Source organism: Anolis sagrei, chromosome 3, assembly GCF_037176765.1.
Source record: "Anolis sagrei isolate rAnoSag1 chromosome 3, rAnoSag1.mat, whole genome shotgun sequence".
NCBI classification, from domain to species: domain Eukaryota; kingdom Metazoa; phylum Chordata; class Lepidosauria; order Squamata; family Dactyloidae; genus Anolis; species Anolis sagrei.
In genome coordinates, this window is record NC_090023.1 from 167578341 (window position 1) to 167598293 (window position 19953).

The window sequence follows — 19953 nt, forward strand, 5'->3', positions numbered from 1 at the left end:
CCCAGAGAGTCAAGTAACTGCAAAAAGGTCAGTTTTCGCCTATTTGATCATTTCCCATTGAGTTTACATTGGAATCGCAAACTGTTTCCCAGAGAGTCAAGTAACTGCAAAAAGGTCAGTTTTCGCCTATTTGATCATTTCCCATTGAGTTTACATTGGAATCGCAAACTGTTTCCCAGAGTCAAGTAACTGCAAAAAGGTCAGTTTTCACCTATTTGATCATTTCCCATTGAGTTTACATTGGAATCGCAAACTGTTTCCCAGAGTCAAGTAACTGCAAAAAGGTCAGTTTTCGCCTATTTGATCATTTCCCATTGAGTTTACATTGGAATCGCAAACTGTTTCCCAGAGAGTCAAGTAACTGCAAAAAGGTAAGTTTTCGCCTATTTGATCATTTCCCATTGAGTTTACATTGGAATCGCAAACTGTTTACCAGAGAGTCAAGTAACTGCAAAAAGGTCAGTTTTCGCCTATTTGATCATTTCCCATTGAGTTTACATTGGAATCGCAAACTGTTTCCCAGAGAGTCAAGTAACTGCAAAAAGGTCAGTTTTCGCCTATTTGACCATTTCCCATTGAGTTTACATTGGAATCGCAAACTGTTTCCCAGAGAGTCAAGTAACTGCAAAAAGGTCAGTTTTCGCCTATTTGATCATTTCCCATTGAGTTTACATTGGAATCGCAAACTGTTTCCCAGAGAGTCAAGTAACTGCAAAAAGGTCAGTTTTCGCCTATTTGATCATTTCCAATTGAGTTTACATTGGAATCGCAAACTGTTTCCCAGTCAAGTAACTGCAAAAAGGCCAGTTTTCGCCTATTTGATCATTTCCCATTGAGTTTACATTGGAATCGCAAACTGTTTCCCAGAGAGTCAAGTAACTGCAAAAAGGTCACTTTTCGCCTATTTGATCATTTCCCATTGAGTTTACATTGGAATCGCAAACTGTTTCCCAGAGAGTCAAGTAACTGCAAAAAGGTCAGTTTTCGCCTATTTGATCATTTCCCATTGAGTTTACATTGGAATCGCAAACTGTTTCCCAGAGAGTCAAGTAACTGCAAAAATGTCAGTTTTCGCCTATTTGATCATTTCCCATTGAGTTTACATTGGAATCGCAAACTGTTTCCCAGAGTCAAGTAACTGCAAAAAAGTCAGTTTTCGCCTATTTGATCATTTCCCATTGAGTTTACACTGGAATCGCAAACTGTTTCCCAGAGAGTCAAGTAACTGCAAAAAGGTCAGTTTTCGCCTATTTGATCATTTCCCATTGAGTTTACATTGGAATCGCAAACTGTTTCCCAGAGAGTCAAGTAACTGCAAAAATGTCAGTTTTCGCCTATTTGATCATTTCCCATTGAGTTTACTTTGGAATCGCAAACTGTTTCCCAGAGAGTCAAGTAACTGCAAAAAGGTCAGTTTTCGCCTATTTGATCATTTCCCATTGAGTTTACATTGGAATCGCAAACTGTTTCCCAGAGAGTCAAGTAACTGCAAAAAGGTCACTTTTCGCCTATTTGATCATTTCCCATTGAGTTTACATTGGAATCGCAAACTGTTTCCCAGAGAGTCAAGTAACTGCAAAAAGGTCACTTTTCGCCTATTTGATCATTTCCCATTGAGTTTACATTGGAATCGCAAACTGTTTCCCAGAGAGTCAAGTAACTGCAAAAATGTCAGTTTTCGCCTATTTGATCATTTCCCATTGAGTTTACTTTGGAATCGCAAACTGTTTCCCAGAGAGTCAAGTAACTGCAAAAAGGTCAGTTTTCGCCTATTTGATCATTTCCCATTGAGTTTACATTGGAATCGCAAACTGTTTCCCAGAGAGTCAAGTAACTGCAAAAAGGCCAGTTTTCGCCTATTTGATCATTTCCCATTGAGTTTACATTGGAATCGCAAACTGTTTCCCAGAGAGTCAAGTAACTGCAAAAAGGTCACTTTTCGCCTATTTGATCATTTCCCATTGAGTTTACATTGGAATCGCAAGCTGTTTCCCAGAGAGTCAAGTAACTGCAAAAAGGTCAGTTTTCGCCTATTTGATCATTTCCCATTGAGTTTACATTGGAATCGCAAACTGTTTCCCAGAGAGTCAAGTAACTGCAAAAAGGTCAGTTTTCGCCTATTTGATCATTTCCCATTGAGTTTACATTGGAATCGCAAACTGTTTCCCAGAGTCAAGTAACTGCAAAAAGGTCAGTTTTCACCTATTTGATCATTTCCCATTGAGTTTACATTGGAATCGCAAACTGTTTCCCAGAGTCAAGTAACTGCAAAAAGGTCAGTTTTCGCCTATTTGATCATTTCCCATTGAGTTTACATTGGAATCGCAAACTGTTTCCCAGAGAGTCAAGTAACTGCAAAAAGGTAAGTTTTCGCCTATTTGATCATTTCCCATTGAGTTTACATTGGAATCGCAAACTGTTTACCAGAGAGTCAAGTAACTGCAAAAAGGTCAGTTTTCGCCTATTTGATCATTTCCCATTGAGTTTACATTGGAATCGCAAACTGTTTCCCAGAGAGTCAAGTAACTGCAAAAAGGTCAGTTTTCGCCTATTTGACCATTTCCCATTGAGTTTACATTGGAATCGCAAACTGTTTCCCAGAGAGTCAAGTAACTGCAAAAAGGTCAGTTTTCGCCTATTTGATCATTTCCCATTGAGTTTACATTGGAATCGCAAACTGTTTCCCAGAGAGTCAAGTAACTGCAAAAAGGTCAGTTTTCGCCTATTTGATCATTTCCAATTGAGTTTACATTGGAATCGCAAACTGTTTCCCAGTCAAGTAACTGCAAAAAGGCCAGTTTTCGCCTATTTGATCATTTCCCATTGAGTTTACATTGGAATCGCAAACTGTTTCCCAGAGAGTCAAGTAACTGCAAAAAGGTCACTTTTCGCCTATTTGATCATTTCCCATTGAGTTTACATTGGAATCGCAAACTGTTTCCCAGAGAGTCAAGTAACTGCAAAAAGGTCAGTTTTCGCCTATTTGATCATTTCCCATTGAGTTTACATTGGAATCGCAAACTGTTTCCCAGAGAGTCAAGTAACTGCAAAAATGTCAGTTTTCGCCTATTTGATCATTTCCCATTGAGTTTACATTGGAATCGCAAACTGTTTCCCAGAGTCAAGTAACTGCAAAAAAGTCAGTTTTCGCCTATTTGATCATTTCCCATTGAGTTTACACTGGAATCGCAAACTGTTTCCCAGAGAGTCAAGTAACTGCAAAAAGGTCAGTTTTCGCCTATTTGATCATTTCCCATTGAGTTTACATTGGAATCGCAAACTGTTTCCCAGAGAGTCAAGTAACTGCAAAAATGTCAGTTTTCGCCTATTTGATCATTTCCCATTGAGTTTACTTTGGAATCGCAAACTGTTTCCCAGAGAGTCAAGTAACTGCAAAAAGGTCAGTTTTCGCCTATTTGATCATTTCCCATTGAGTTTACATTGGAATCGCAAACTGTTTCCCAGAGAGTCAAGTAACTGCAAAAAGGTCACTTTTCGCCTATTTGATCATTTCCCATTGAGTTTACATTGGAATCGCAAACTGTTTCCCAGAGAGTCAAGTAACTGCAAAAAGGTCACTTTTCGCCTATTTGATCATTTCCCATTGAGTTTACATTGGAATCGCAAACTGTTTCCCAGAGAGTCAAGTAACTGCAAAAATGTCAGTTTTCGCCTATTTGATCATTTCCCATTGAGTTTACTTTGGAATCGCAAACTGTTTCCCAGAGAGTCAAGTAACTGCAAAAAGGTCAGTTTTCGCCTATTTGATCATTTCCCATTGAGTTTACATTGGAATCGCAAACTGTTTCCCAGAGAGTCAAGTAACTGCAAAAAGGCCAGTTTTCGCCTATTTGATCATTTCCCATTGAGTTTACATTGGAATCGCAAACTGTTTCCCAGAGAGTCAAGTAACTGCAAAAAGGTCAGTTTTCGCCTATTTGATCATTTCCCATTGAGTTTACATTGGAATCGCAAACTGTTTCCCAGAGAGTCAAGTAACTGCAAAAAGGTCAGTTTTCGCCTATTTGATCATTTCCCATTGAGTTTACATTGGAATCGCAAACTGTTTCCCAGAGAGTCAAGTAACTGCAAAAAGGTCAGTTTTCGCCTACTTGATCATTTCCCATTGAGTTTACATTGGAATCGCAAACTGTTTCCCAGAGAGTCAAGTAACTGCAAAAAGGTCAGTTTTCGCCTATTTGATCATTTCCCATTGAGTTTACATTGGAATCGCAAACTGTTTCCCAGAGAGTCAAGTAACTGCAAAAAGGTCACTTTTCGCCTATTTGATCATTTCCCATTGAGTTTACATTGGAATCGCAAACTGTTTCCCAGTGTCAAGTAACTGCAAAAAGGTCAGTTTTCGCCTATTTGATCATTTCCCATTGAGTTTACATTGGAATCGCAAACTGTTTCCCAGAGAGTCAAGTAACTGCAAAAAGGTCAGTTTTCGCCTATTTGATCATTTCCCATTGAGTTTACATTGGAATCGCAAACTGTTTCCCAGAGAGTCAAGTAACTGCAAAAAGGTAAGTTTTCGCCTATTTGATCATTTCCCATTGAGTTTACATTGGAATCGCAAACTGTTTCCCAGAGAGTCAAGTAACTGCAAAAATGTCAGTTTTCGCCTATTTGATCATTTCCCATTGAGTTTACATTGGAATCGCAAACTGTTTCCCAGAGTCAAGTAACTGCAAAAAAGTCAGTTTTCGCCTATTTGATCATTTCCCATTGAGTTTACACTGGAATCGCAAACTGTTTCCCAGAGAGTCAAGTAACTGCAAAAAGGTCAGTTTTCGCCTATTTGATCATTTCCCATTGAGTTTACATTGGAATCGCAAACTGTTTCCCAGAGAGTCAAGTAACTGCAAAAATGTCAGTTTTCGCCTATTTGATCATTTCCCATTGAGTTTACTTTGGAATCGCAAACTGTTTCCCAGAGAGTCAAGTAACTGCAAAAAGGTCAGTTTTCGCCTATTTGATCATTTCCCATTGAGTTTACATTGGAATCGCAAACTGTTTCCCAGAGAGTCAAGTAACTGCAAAAAGGTCACTTTTCGCCTATTTGATCATTTCCCATTGAGTTTACATTGGAATCGCAAACTGTTTCCCAGAGAGTCAAGTAACTGCAAAAAGGTCACTTTTCGCCTATTTGATCATTTCCCATTGAGTTTACATTGGAATCGCAAACTGTTTCCCAGAGAGTCAAGTAACTGCAAAAAAGTCAGTTTTCGCCTATTTGATCATTTCCCATTGAGTTTACATTGGAATCGCAAACTGTTTCCCAGAGAGTCAAGTAACTGCAAAAAGGTCAGTTTTCGCCTATTTGATCATTTCCCATTGAGTTTACATTGGAATTGCAAACTATTTCCCAGAGAGTCAAGTAACTGCAAAAAGGTCAGTTTTCGCCTATTTGATCATTTCCCATTAAGTTTACATTGGAATCGCAAACGGTTTCCCAGAGAGTCAAGTAACTGCAAAAAGGTCAGTTTTCGCCTATTTGATCATTTCCCATTGAGTTTACATTGGAATCGCAAACTGTTTCCCAGAGAGTCAAGTAACTGCAAAAAGGTCAGTTTTCGCCTATTTGATCATTTCCCATTGAGTTTACATTGGAATCGCAAACTGTTTCCCAGAGAGTCAAGTAACTGCAAAAAGGTCAGTTTTCGCCTATTTGATCATTTCCCATTGAGTTTACATTGGAATCGCAAACTGTTTCCCAGAGAGCCAACTAACTGCAAAAATGTCAGTTTTCGCCTATTAGATCATTTCCCATTGAGTTTACATTGGAATCGCAAACTGTTTCCCAGAGTCAAGTAACTGCAAAAAAGTCAGTTTTCGCCTATTTGATCATTTCCCATTCAGTTTACACTGGAATCGCAAACTGTTTCCCAGAGAGTCAAGTAACTGCAAAAATGTCAGTTTTCGCCTATTTGATCATTTCCCATTGAGTTTACATTGGAATCGCAAACTGTTTCCCAGAGAGTCAAGTAACTGCAAAAAGGTCAGTTTTCGCCTATTTGATCATTTCCCATTGAGTTTACTTTGGAATCGCAAACTGTTTCCCAGAGAGTCAAGTAACTGCAAAAAGGTCAGTTTTCGCCTATTTGATCATTTCCCATTGAGTTTACATTGGAATCGCAAACTGTTTCCCAGAGAGTCAAGTAACTGCAAAAAGGTCAGTTTTCGCCTATTTGATCATTTCCCATTGAGTTTACATTGGAATCGCAAGCTGTTTCCCAGAGAGTCAAGTAACTGCAAAAAGGTCAGTTTTCGCCTATTTGATCATTTCCCATTGAGTTTACATTGGAATCGCAAACTGTTTCCCAGAGAGTCAAGTAACTGCAAAAAGGTCAGTTTTCGCCTATTTGATCATTTCCCATTGAGTTTACATTGGAATCGCAAACTGTTTCCCAGAGAGTCAAGTAACTGCAAAAAGGTCAGTTTTCGCCTATTTGATCATTTCCCATTGAGTTTACATTGGAATCGCAAACTGTTTCCCAGAGAGTCAAGTAACTGCAAAAAGGTCAGTTTTCGCCTATTTGACCATTTCCCATTGAGTTTACATTGGAATCGCAAACTGTTTACCAGAGAGTCAAGTAACTGCAAAAATGTCAGTTTTCGCCTATTTGATCATTTCCCATTGAGTTTACATTGGAATCGCAAACTGTTTCCCAGAGAGTCAAGTAACTGCAAAAATGTCAGTTTTCGCCTATTTGATCATTTCCCATTGAGTTTACATTGGAATCGCAAACTGTTTCCCAGAGTCAAGTAACTGCAAAAAAGTCAGTTTTCGCCTATTTGATCATTTCCCATTGAGTTTACACTGGAATCGCAAACTGTTTCCCAGAGAGTCAAGTAACTGCAAAAAGGTCAGTTTTCGCCTATTTGATCATTTCCCATTGAGTTTACATTGGAATCGCAAACTGTTTCCCAGAGAGTCAAGTAACTGCAAAAATGTCAGTTTTCGCCTATTTGATCATTTCCCATTGAGTTTACTTTGGAATCGCAAACTGTTTCCCAGAGAGTCAAGTAACTGCAAAAAGGTCAGTTTTCGCCTATTTGATCATTTCCCATTGAGTTTACATTGGAATCGCAAACTGTTTCCCAGAGAGTCAAGTAACTGCAAAAAGGTCACTTTTCGCCTATTTGATCATTTCCCATTGAGTTTACATTGGAATCGCAAACTGTTTCCCAGAGAGTCAAGTAACTGCAAAAAGGTCACTTTTCGCCTATTTGATCATTTCCCATTGAGTTTACATTGGAATCGCAAACTGTTTCCCAGAGAGTCAAGTAACTGCAAAAAAGTCAGTTTTCGCCTATTTGATCATTTCCCATTGAGTTTACATTGGAATCGCAAACTGTTTCCCAGAGAGTCAAGTAACTGCAAAAAGGTCAGTTTTTGCCTATTTGATCATTTCCCATTGAGTTTACATTGGAATTGCAAACTATTTCCCAGAGAGTCAAGTAACTGCAAAAAGGTCAGTTTTCGCCTATTTGATCATTTCCCATTAAGTTTACATTGGAATCGCAAACGGTTTCCCAGAGAGTCAAGTAACTGCAAAAAGGTCAGTTTTCGCCTATTTGATCATTTCCCATTGAGTTTACATTGGAATCGCAAACTGTTTCCCAGAGAGTCAAGTAACTGCAAAAAGGTCAGTTTTCGCCTATTTGATCATTTCCCATTGAGTTTACATTGGAATCGCAAACTGTTTCCCAGAGAGTCAAGTAACCGCAAAAAGGTCAGTTTTCGCCTATTGGATCATTTCCCATTGAGTTTACATTGGAATCGCAAACTGTTTCCCAGAGAGTCAAGTAACTGCAAAAATGTCAGTTTTCGCCTATTTGATCATTTCCCATTGAGTTTACATTGGAATCGCAAACTGTTTCCCAGAGAGTCAAGTAACTGCAAAAAGGTCAGTTTTCGCCTATTTGATCATTTCCCATTGAGTTTACATTGGAATCGCAAACTGTTTCCCAGAGAGCCAACTAACTGCAAAAATGTCAGTTTTCGCCTATTTGATCATTTCCCATTGAGTTTACATTGGAATCGCAAACTGTTTCCCAGAGTCAAGTAACTGCAAAAAAGTCAGTTTTCGCCTATTTGATCATTTCCCATTAAGTTTACACTGGAATCGCAAACTGTTTCCCAGAGAGTCAAGTAACTGCAAAAAGGTCAGTTTTCGCCTATTTGATCATTTCCCATTGAGTTTACATTGGAATCGCAAACTGTTTCCCAGAGAGTCAAGTAACTGCAAAATGGTCACTTTTCGCCTATTTGATCATTTCCCATTGAGTTTACATTGGAATCGCAAGCTGTTTCCCAGAGAGTCAAGTAACTGCAAAAAGGTCAGTTTTCGCCTATTTGATCATTTCCCATTGAGTTTACATTGGAATCGCAAACTGTTTCCCAGAGAGTCAAGTAACTGCAAAAAGGTCAGTTTTCGCCTATTTGATCATTTCCCATTGAGTTTACATTGGAATCGCAAACTGTTTCCCAGAGTCAAGTAACTGCAAAAAGGTCAGTTTTCGCCTATTTGATCATTTCCCATTGAGTTTACATTGGAATCGCAAACTGTTTCCCAGAGAGTCAAGTAACTGCAAAAAGGTCAGTTTTCGCCTATTTGATCATTTCCCATTGAGTTTACATTGGAATCGCAAACTGTTTACCAGAGAGTCAAGTAACTGCAAAAAGGTCAGTTTTCGCCTATTTGATCATTTCCCATTGAGTTTACATTGGAATCGCAAACTGTTTCCCAGAGAGTCAAGTAACTGCAAAAAGGTCAGTTTTCGCCTATTTGACCATTTCCCATTGAGTTTACATTGGAATCGCAAACTGTTTCCCAGAGAGTCAAGTAACTGCAAAAAGGTCAGTTTTCGCCTATTTGATCATTTCCCATTGAGTTTACATTGGAATCGCAAACTGTTTCCCAGAGAGTCAAGTAACTGCAAAAAGGCCAGTTTTCGCCTATTTGATCATTTCCCATTGAGTTTACATTGGAATCGCAAACTGTTTCCCAGAGAGTCAAGTAACTGCAAAAAGGTCACTTTTCGCCTATTTGATCATTTCCCATTGAGTTTACATTGGAATCGCAAACTGTTTCCCAGAGTCAAGTAACTGCAAAAAAGTCAGTTTTCGCCTATTTGATCATTTCCCATTGAGTTTACACTGGAATCGCAAACTGTTTCCCAGAGAGTCAAGTAACTGCAAAAAGGTCAGTTTTCGCCTATTTGATCATTTCCCATTGAGTTTACATTGGAATCGCAAACTGTTTCCCAGAGAGTCAAGTAACTGCAAAAAAGTCAGTTTTTGCCTATTTGATCATTTCCCATTGAGTTTACATTGAAATCGCAAACTGTTTCCCAGAGAGTCAAGTAACTGCAAAAATGTCAGTTTTCGCCTATTTGATCATTTCCCATTGAGTTTACATCCCCCATGGCCCACCAGCCAGTCATACTGGGGATCCCATGGCTGAAATGGCAAAACCCTCAAATTAACTGGGCTGAGGGAGTGTTTACCTTCGCAGATGGGGAATATAGGCCTGAGGGGCTCAACCAGACACCCCCCACCCTGTGCAGATACAAGGGGCGCAGGCAGGAGCGACTCCGGAGGACCCTAAATTTTGCATCCCAGAGGTTTATCGAGAGTGGGCAGACGTTTTTAGCGAGACAGAATGTGATCAACTACCCCCACATAGAAAAACGGACTGTGCCATTGAATTCGAACCAAATGTTAAATTGCCTAGCCCGAAGCTATATGCAATGTCTGAACCGGAGAGAAAGGCCTTGAGGGAATTCCTGGATAAAAACCTGGAAAGGGGGTTCATAGAGCCGTCCACTTCACCGGTGGTGGCCCCAGTGCTTTTTAGACCTAAGGCCGATGGATCGATGAGGCTGTGTGTGGACTATAGAGGCCTAAACGCCATATGCACCACCAACCAATACCCCCTCCCCCTCATGTCGGACATTTTGGCACAACTGGGTAAAGCCAAAATCTTTACAAAATTAGACATCAGAGAAGCGTTTTATCGCCTGAGGATTGCTGGAAGACGGCTTTTAATTGTTGTTATGGGCAGTTTCAATGGACCGTGACCCCCTTCGGTTTAAAAGGAGCTCCAAAGGTGTTAATGCAATTCATAAACGACATCTTCAGGGAGATGCTGTATGATGGACTGCTGATTTATTTGGATGACCTTTTGATATATTCGGACTCCTTAGACCAGCACATAAAAACGACCCAAAAGGTGCTCCAAATCCTGAGGGAGAACCAGCTATATGTTAAGCTCTCTAAGTGTGAATTTCACCAAACCGAACTCACCTACCTGGGCTTCCGCATATCCACAAAGGGGCTGGCCATGGACCCAGCCAAGATACAGGATGTGCTAGCATGGGAACCTCCCCGCACCCGGAAGCAACTACAAGGGTTCCTAGGATTCGCCAACTTTTATCAGCAATTCATTAAAGACTTCGCCGAGGTGGCGCTGCCCCTTACTGAATTGTTAAAAATAAAAGGGAAGGGGGAAACAAAAAAGGCGAAAACCCCGGGGGCTCGACTAGAATGGACACCTGAGTGCCAGAAATCTTTTGAAAGCCTAAAAGCAAAATTCACTAGCCAACCCATCCTAACACATGTCCAGCCAAACAAGCCTTTTGTAGTACAATGCGATGCCTCGGAGGCAGCTTATGGAGCGGTGCTCTTACAAGCTGACGATGAGGGCCAGCTCAAGCCATGCGCTTACTTATCAAAAAAATTCTCAGAGACTGAAAAGCGCTGGCATGTCTGGGAAAAAGAATCCTTTGCGGTGCGAGCGGCACTGGCCCACTGGCGGCATTTTCTTGAGGGTACCCAAATTCCTTTTGAGGTATGGACAGACCACAAAAATCTACAGGCTCTACAAACCCCACAGAGACTTAACGCCAAGCATCTCAGATGGGTTCAGTTTTTCCAGCGGTTCAATTTCCGCCTCAAGTTCATTCCGGGAAAGACCAACCAGGTGGCAGACGCTCTTTCGCGCATGCCAGAAGCAGACTATTAATCCCCCACGGAGGCAGGAACGATCTTTAACCAACAGCAAATGGGACTAGTAGTACAGACCCGGGCCAAACTCAAAGACAAGCCACCGTCCCCCAGCCAGCCAGCTGAATTGTTACAGAGGTTGAGGGAAGCAGCAGGAAAAGATGAGTGGTTACAACACAAAGGGGACCTAACCCAAGAGGGAGGACTCTGGACTTATGGGGCCAAATACTACGTGCCAGCTTCCATGCGAAAGGACATAATTAAGGGGGGCCATGACTCACTGCTAGCGGGCCACTTTGGGTTTACCAAGACCCTTAAACTACTGGCCCGTCAGTTCTGGTGGCCCGCTATGCGCAAGGACATAAAAGACTATACCCAGGAATGTCCAACCTGTGCAAAAAACAAACAAAAGGTGGGGAAACCCACGGGGCTGTTACAACCAGTGGCCAACCCCACACACCCCTGGTCAGAAATTGCCATGGACTTTGTAGTAGAACTGCCCGACAGCCATGGATATAATACTATCTGGACTGTAATTGACCTGTTTTCCAACCAGGCACACTTCGTAGCCCTGAAAAGACTTCCCTCTGCCCCTGAATTGGCGAAGCTGTTCCTTCACCATGTATTCAGGTTACATGGCTGTCCACGCAGGATTATAACCGACAGGGGCACACAGTTCACATCCAAGTTTTGGAAATCCTTTTTGTCCATGCTAGGGACAGAGCGGGCCCTAAGTACAGCTTTCCACCCAGAAACTGATGGGGCCACCGAGAGAGTTCAAAAAACCTTACAACAGTACTTAAGATGCTATTCCACTTATCAACAAGACAATTGGGCTTCCCTGCTAGACTTCACTGAGTATAGTTACAACAATAGCGAACATGCGTCCACGGGGTCTTCCCCTTTTAAAATTGTGGGGGATAGAGACTTTCCCCCATTTCCGGGCCTGACGCTCCTGGGACCAGGAGAGACTTCACCGGATGGATGGGGGGAGATGATTGCAGCGTCCTGGCCTGTTGTTAAAGAGACTTTAGACAAAGCCAGGTCTGACTATAAGAAATTCGCTGACAAAAAGAGGTCGCTGCAACCCCAGCTCAAGGTGGGGGACCTAGTGTCCCTGTCCACCAAATATTTGAAATCCACCCAGCCATCCCGTAAATTGTCCGCTTTGTATATGGGGCCCTTCCCCGTCCAGGAGGTCATCAATCCGGTTACTGTACGGCTAGAGCTGCCCCATACTTGGAGGAAGGTCCACCCAGTCTTCCATGTGAGCTTGCTTAAACCCGCGTGCTCCTGTCCGAAATGGTCTGAAGCGGATTCCCGACCAGTCCCCATCATGGTGGGGGCCCATACTCATTTTGAAATCAAGGACATTCTGGACTCTAAGCGGACACGGGGAAAGTTGTATTATTTGGTTCAGTGGTCCTCTAAGGCTATCCACCCGGAGTGGGTGTTACAAGAACATGTAAACGCTCAGCGCCTTATAAAAAAGTTCCACTCTGCCTTCCCGCTGAAGCCTAAGCCTTGATGTTGTGTCTCATGTTTCTCTCTTTGTCTTTCAGATGGGGCCCATCTTCCGAGGGGGGGAGATATGTCAGGATGTGTCTTCATGTTCGAGATTCCAAGAAGTCTTCTTCCTGACACTAGAGGGAGTAGTCATGATAGATGGGTTTATGGCAGGGACATCTGGGCATAGTATTCGCTTTGAAGCTGTGGGAAAAGGAATCTTAGTCTAAACTTTGATAAGCAAGGGGGAGAAGGAGGGGCCGAAGCCAGGAGGGGGGATCTGGAGACTCTTGGCGGGAAACCTCAGTTCTCTCTTTGACTTTGTTCTGTATGGACTGAAATAAACTCCAAATCTGAGTACCTACTTGTGAGTGCGAGTTTTTTCTAAGATCCAGCGGAACCTGACAAATATCAGAATAATCATCGACACAATTGAATATTATGAGAGACATAACGAAAAACAAGTAGCACTGATGTTCATTGACGCCGAAAAGGCCTTTGACAGGATCAATTGGGACTATTTAAAACTTCTAATAAGGGAACTAGACATGGGGTTTCATTTTCAAAATGCGGTGGAGACCATATATACTAATCAGGAAGCCACTCTCATAATCAACGGAGAAGAAGAAAAAGAAGCTATTAAGTTATCACAAGGAACACGACAAGGATGCCCCTTGTCTCCTTTACTATTTATTTTTGTAATGGAGACCCTGATCAGAACAATAAATGAAGACCAAACACTAAAGGGATTGAAAATTCAAAATTACAATTTCAAACTGAGGGTCTATGCAGACGACGTAGTCTGCATAATAGAAGATCCAATAAATAACATAGAAAATTGGCTTAAGAAAATAGAAAATTTTGGAGGACTGGCAGGCTTCAAATTAAATAAACAAAAAACAAAATTACTGTTAAAAAAATTGGACCCAAAAGCAAAATCCATACTACATGAAATTTCGGGGATACAAATTGAAAAGAAAGTAAAATATCTAGGGGTGAATATAACAAAAAGTAATATAAATTTAGTAAAAAATAATTACGAACTATTATGGAAAAAAATAAAAAATGATCTTAATAGATGGAAATATAAAAACTTTTCATTATTAGGGCGTATTGCTATAATTAAAATGACAATATTACCTCAACTTCTGTTCCTTTTTCAAAACCTACCAGTATTAAGAAATGACTACCTCTTCAAAAAATGGAATGTAGATGTGAGCAAATTTATTTGGAAAGATCGAAAACCCAGAATCAGCCTAAAAATCTTAACAGATGACAAAAAAAGGGGAGGTCTCGGGCTACCGGACTTCAAAGCCTACTACGAGGCCTGTAATTTGGTTGCAATAAAGGACTGGGCTACACTGGAGAATAGACCCTTGTTAGCATTGGAAGGCCACGATATCCGTGCCGGATGGCACGGATATCTATGGTATAATAAAATAAAGGTGGAGAAAGCCTTCACTAATCATTATATAAGAGCAGCCCTGATTAGAACATGGGAAAAATACAAACCCAGGTTAAAAATTAACTGCTCTGTTTGAGGGGAGGGGCTTCCTGAGTTTGAAAATTAACTGCCTTGTCTGAGAGGCGGGGCTTCCTGGTTATCCTATATAAACCAGTGTCTGAACCCAAGGGGCAGCTGGGCTTTCCACAGAAGTTGAGGAAGCAGGAACCCATTTTGTTTCCTTCTGCTTCAGGGTAAGCTTTCTTTAAATTTAACAGCTTTCAGCGCTGCTTTCTTTCTTTGAGAGGCGGGGCTTCCTGAGTTTAAAAATTAACTGCTCTGTTTGAGGGGAGGGGCTTCCTGAGTTTGAAAATTAACTGCCTTGTCTGAACTCATACACTCAGTAACCTATACTTTCACCCCTGCATACAGACAACAACATCAAACACACACCAAGAGGAGGTCATTAGCAACCTCCAGATGGAACAAACACAAAACCTTCCCGTCTCATGCACAAGCTGTGGCATGTTCAGCTTTTTCACACTACAATTACGCAATTACATCTGCCCCAAGTGTACACAGATCACTCGCATGGAACACAGGATACGACAACTCGAGGACCGTATTAACACCCTTAAGGACATTCAGGAACCTGAGCTGTTCTTAGACACCACACACCACACTGGCCTAGACACGCAGCCCATATCACACCAACATTACGGGGAGGCTCAACAGAACAGCACCTCAGATGTGGACAACCCTGAGGCTTGGAGAAATGTCACCCTTAGAAGGACACATAGGACCCGGAAGCCTCCTCAGAATACTTCCGCTCAGCTGCAGTTACACAATAGATTCCAAATTCTCACACAACTAGCACCTGACCAAGAAACACAACATATTGGGGAAGACCAGAATGGCTTAGATACTGATCAGTGGCTCATCCTTGATCAGTGTGCGGGGGATAGCCCTGACTGGGACAACACTTCACAACATTCACACTTGCACAATCCTGCAGGTGTACCATCCCCAACCATAGACCAGGAGCAACAGGAACACATACAGGAGAACCATAGGCTCTTGGACGAATCTCAATGGATTGTCCTTGACGAATGCACCGGGGATGTCGAGGAGGAGGACTTTTCACCTACACAATTCACACCAACAGGATCACTTTTCTGGAGACCTACACACTACGTTGCACAAAAGGGGCCCTGTCCTGAAAGTAAACAGGTCTTGGTAGTAGGCGACTCCCTCCTTAGAGGAACGGAAGCTGTCATTTCCAGACCAGATGGGATGGCTCGAGAAATATGCTGCCTACCGGGGGCAAAAATACACCATATCACTCAGAGGCTCACCAGGCTCCTCAAGCCCTATCACCGTCCTCCCCTCATGTTGATTCATGTAGGAACCAATTATACTGCAAGGCATACGTTTCAAAAGATCACAAATGATTTTTGAGCTCTAGGAGCAATGCTAAAAGAATGTAATGTACAGGTGGTCTTTTCATCCCTCCTCCCTGTTGTAAGACACGGACCCACAAGAGCCAGAAAAATAGTACAGGTCAATGACTGGCTTAGAAAATGGTGTCAGGAGGAACGCTTTGGCTTCCTCGACCATGGCCTGCTATTCCAGGAGGATGGCCTACTGGCAAGGGATGGGGTGCATCTCACACAAGTAGGAAAACACCTTTTTGCTCACAGACTCGCAAACCTCATTAGACGCACTTTAAACTAGGTCCACCGGGGGAGGGGGACAACAGCCTTGCGAACACTACTTTACCCATAATGTCTGGGAATCGCCAGAAGGCTAAACGGAGGGCTGCACAAACACAACAAGGACCAAGTACCAAAAGCACAATAATCCCAATTAAACAGCTCAAGGGAAGATCCCAGGGGCTCACATGTCTTTACACTAATGCACAGAGCATGGGAAATAAACAAGACGAACTCCAACTTCTAGCACAACACCACAAATATGATATCATAGGGATCACTGAAACCTGGTGGGATGACTCCTATCGCTGGAATGTAGATATCGAGGGGTATAACCTCTTTCACAGAAACCGAACAAAGGGGAGAGGAGTCGGAGTAGCCTTATATGTCAAAAACTCTTATGCTGCTGAAGAGATTCAAGACAGCAATCTGGGAAACCAGCTTGAAATCATCTGGATAAGAATCAAGGGAACTGGGACTCAAAAAGATGTCGTTGTAGGCGTGTACTACAGACCCCCAAGCCAGGAGGAAGAACTTGATGAAGTCTTCTGCCAACAGTTGACCAAACAAGCACAGAAAAGAGATGTAGTAGTCATGGGCGATTTCAACTATCCTGATATTTGCTGGAAAACAAACTCGGCCAAGAGTACAAGGTCCAACAAATTCCTCGCTTGCCTTGCAGACAATTTCATGGTCCAGAAGGTAGAAGAGACAACAAGGGGATTGGCTACTCTTGATCTCATCCTAACAAATGCGGAAGACCTGATCGATGCGGTCGAAGTGGTAGGATCCTTAGGGGCAAGTGACCATGTGCTCCTGCAATTTGAGGTACAAAGGAAGGCCGAAACTAAGACAAGTCAAACCCGCATTTTGGATTTTAGGAGAGCTGATTTCCAAAAAATGAAGGAAACGCTGAGCAGCATTCCGTGGACACAGATACTAAAAGACAAGGGAGCTACGGATGGATGGGAATTTCTCAAGAGTGAAATACTCAAGGCGCAATTGCAAACCGTGCCAACAAAGAGAAAAAATAGGACAAGTGCAAAGAAGCCAGAATGGATGTCCAAAGAACTTCTAACTGTGCTAAGACACAAAAGAGACATGCACAAGAAGTGGAAAAAGGGAGAAATCACCAAAGAAGAATTCAAACAAATAGCCAACACCTGTAGGGAAAAGGTCCGCGAAGCTAAAGCAAAAAACGAGCTCAGACTTGCCAGGGACATTAAAAACAATAAAAAGGGCTTCTATTCTTATGTCAGTAGAAAAAGGAAAAACAAGGAGGCGATAGGACCTCTTCGAGGAGAAGATGGGGCAATGCTGACAGGGGATAGGGAAAAGGCAGAACTACTTAATGCCTTCTTTGCCTCGGTCTTCTCACAAAAAGAGAGTCTTCAACCTCAGCAAGATGGAGTAGATGTGGGATTGGTGGACATCCAACCCAAATTGGGAAAGAAGTCGTCCAGGAATACCTGGCCGCTCTTAATGAGTTCAAGTCCCCAGGGCCAGATCAACTACACCCCAGAGTATTGAAGGAACTAGCGGAAGTTATTTCGGAACCATTGGCAACCATCTTTGAGAGTTCTTGGAGAACGGGAGAAGTTCCAGCAGATTGGAGGAGGGCCAATGTGGTCCCAATCTTCAAGAAGGGAAAAAAGGACGACCCAAACAACTACCGTCCGGTCAGCCTCACGTCGATACCGGGCAAGATTCTGGAAAAGATTGTTAAGGAAGCGGTCTGCAAACACTTAGAAACAAATGCAGTCATCGCTAATAGTCAACATGGATTTATCAAAAACAAGTCATGCCAGACTAATCTGATCTCTTTCTTCGATACAGCTACAAGCTGGGTAGATGCGGGGAATGCCGTGGATGTAGCGTACCTGGATTTCAGTAAGGCCTTCGACAAGGTCCCCCATGACCTTCCAGCAAGGAAACTAGTCCAATGTGGGCTAGGCAAAACTACGGTGAGGTGGATCTGTAATTGGTTAAGTGGACGAACACAGAGAGTGCTCACTAACGCTTCCTCTTCATCTTGGAAAGAAGTGACGAGCGGAGTGCCTCAGGGTTCCGTCCTGGGCCCGGTCCTGTTCAACATCTTTATTAATGACTTAGATGAAGGGCTAGAAGGCATGATCATCAAGTTTGCAGACGACACCAAATTGGGAGGGATAGCCAATAGTCCAGAGGACAGGAGCAGAATTCAAAACGATCTTGACAGATTAGAGAGATGGGCCAAAACTAACAAAATGAAGTTCAACAGTGACAAATGCAAGATACTCCACTTTGGCAGAAAAAATGAAATGCAAAGATACAGAATGGGGGATGCCTGGCTCAAGAGCAGTACGTGTGAAAAAGATCTTGGAGTCCTCGTGGACAACAAGTTAAACATGAGCCAACAATGTGATGTGGCGGCAAAAAAAGCCAATGGGATTTTGGCCTGCATCAATAGGAGCATAGTGTCTAGATCTAAGGAAGTAATGCTACCCCTCTATTCTGCTTTGGTTAGACCACATCTGGAATATTGTGTCCAATTCTGGGCACCACAATTCAAGAGAGATGTTGACAAGCTGGAATGTGTCCAGAGGAGGGCGACTAAAATGATCAAGGGTCTGGAGAACAAGCCCTATGAGGAGCGGCTTAGGGAACTGGGCATGTTTAGCCTGAAGAAGAGAAGGCTGAGAGGAGATATGATAGCCATGTATAAATATGTGAGAGGAAGCCACAGGGAGGAGGGAGCAAGCTTGTTTTCTGCTTCCTTGGAGACTAGGACGCGGAACAATGGCTTCAAACTACAAGAGAGGAGATTCCATCTGAACATTAGGAAGAACTTCCTGACTGTGAGAGCCGTTCAGCAGTGGAACTCTCTGCCCCGGAGTGTGGTGGAAGCTCCTTCTTTGGAAGCTTTTAAGCAGAGGCTGGATGGCCATTTGTCAGGGGTGATTTGAATGCAATATTCCTGCTCCTTGGCAGGGGGTTGGACTGGATGGCCCATGAGGTCTCCTCCAACTCTTTGATTCTATGATTCTATATAGGAGAACTCCACTATGGATATCCCCAACAGAGGCCAAGCATAAAAGGGAATTGGAGGAAAAGAATTGGCTGACCTACAAACAACTACTAAAGAAAAATGAGGGTGGAGAATTAAGGTTAAAATCTTTGGATGAACTAAAACAGATCAATAGGAAGATATCATGGCTAAACTACCATCAAATATACCAAGAGTATAAAGAAGATAGTAAATATGGTTTCAGTCTAGATCAAGGAGTATGGGAAATAGTAATGGAAAAGAAAAGGAAATTAATAAAAAATATCTATCAACAATTACTTACATGGTCCATGGAAGAAGAACAAATTAAAAACTGTCAGGTGGAATGGGCTAAAGACATAGGACATAGCATACTAACAAAGCAGTGGGAAAAGATTTGGACAACAAAAATAAAATATTCAGAAGCCAGCGACCTACGAGAGAATTGGTTTAAGATGTTTTATCGATGGTACTTTACACCAGAAAAAATATCAAAATTTAATAAAAGTGGCTCAGATTTGTACTGGAAATGTGGCAAGGAAAAAGGAACCTTTTTCCACCAATGGTGGACTTGTAAATTAGTCAAGAAATTCTGGAGGGAGGTGCATAAGGCAATGCAAAAAATTATAAAAGTCAATTTCCCCCAAACACCAGAAACATATCTATTAGGAATTACAAACATAAAATTAAACGAAAACCAAGAGAAAATAATTTTTCTACTCAGTACAGCTGCGAGAATTTTACTTGCAAAAGTTTGGAAGTCCAAAGACGACTATAGAAGAGTGGTATATCAAAACTTTAGATATTATCCAAATGGATAGTCTCTCCCAGAAATTAAAAGGAATAAACAAACATACAAATTGGTCAGGTTTTAAAGACTTTATTACACTCAAGGATCTCCCTGTACAAATTAACTTGTCTTGCATATGAAGAAAGAAAACACAGAGGACGACGCTGACACTGAAGCACAAGAAACAGCAGAAAATAAAAATTCCTGGAAGACTGACGGGAAGCAATCCCCCTCCTTTCTCTCCCCCCTGTTTTTCCCTCCCCTCCCCAACCTCCAACACCCTCCTCACCCTCCTCACCCTTCACCCCTCAACCCTTCCCAATACCCTTCCCTTCACACTACCCCCCACCGTTACCCTATCTCTCCACTACCCCCGATGTATGTATACAGAATGAAAAACCCCAATAAAGAAATTTTTAAAAAAAGTTATTCCAAGTTAATTAACAGCCTGCAACCATA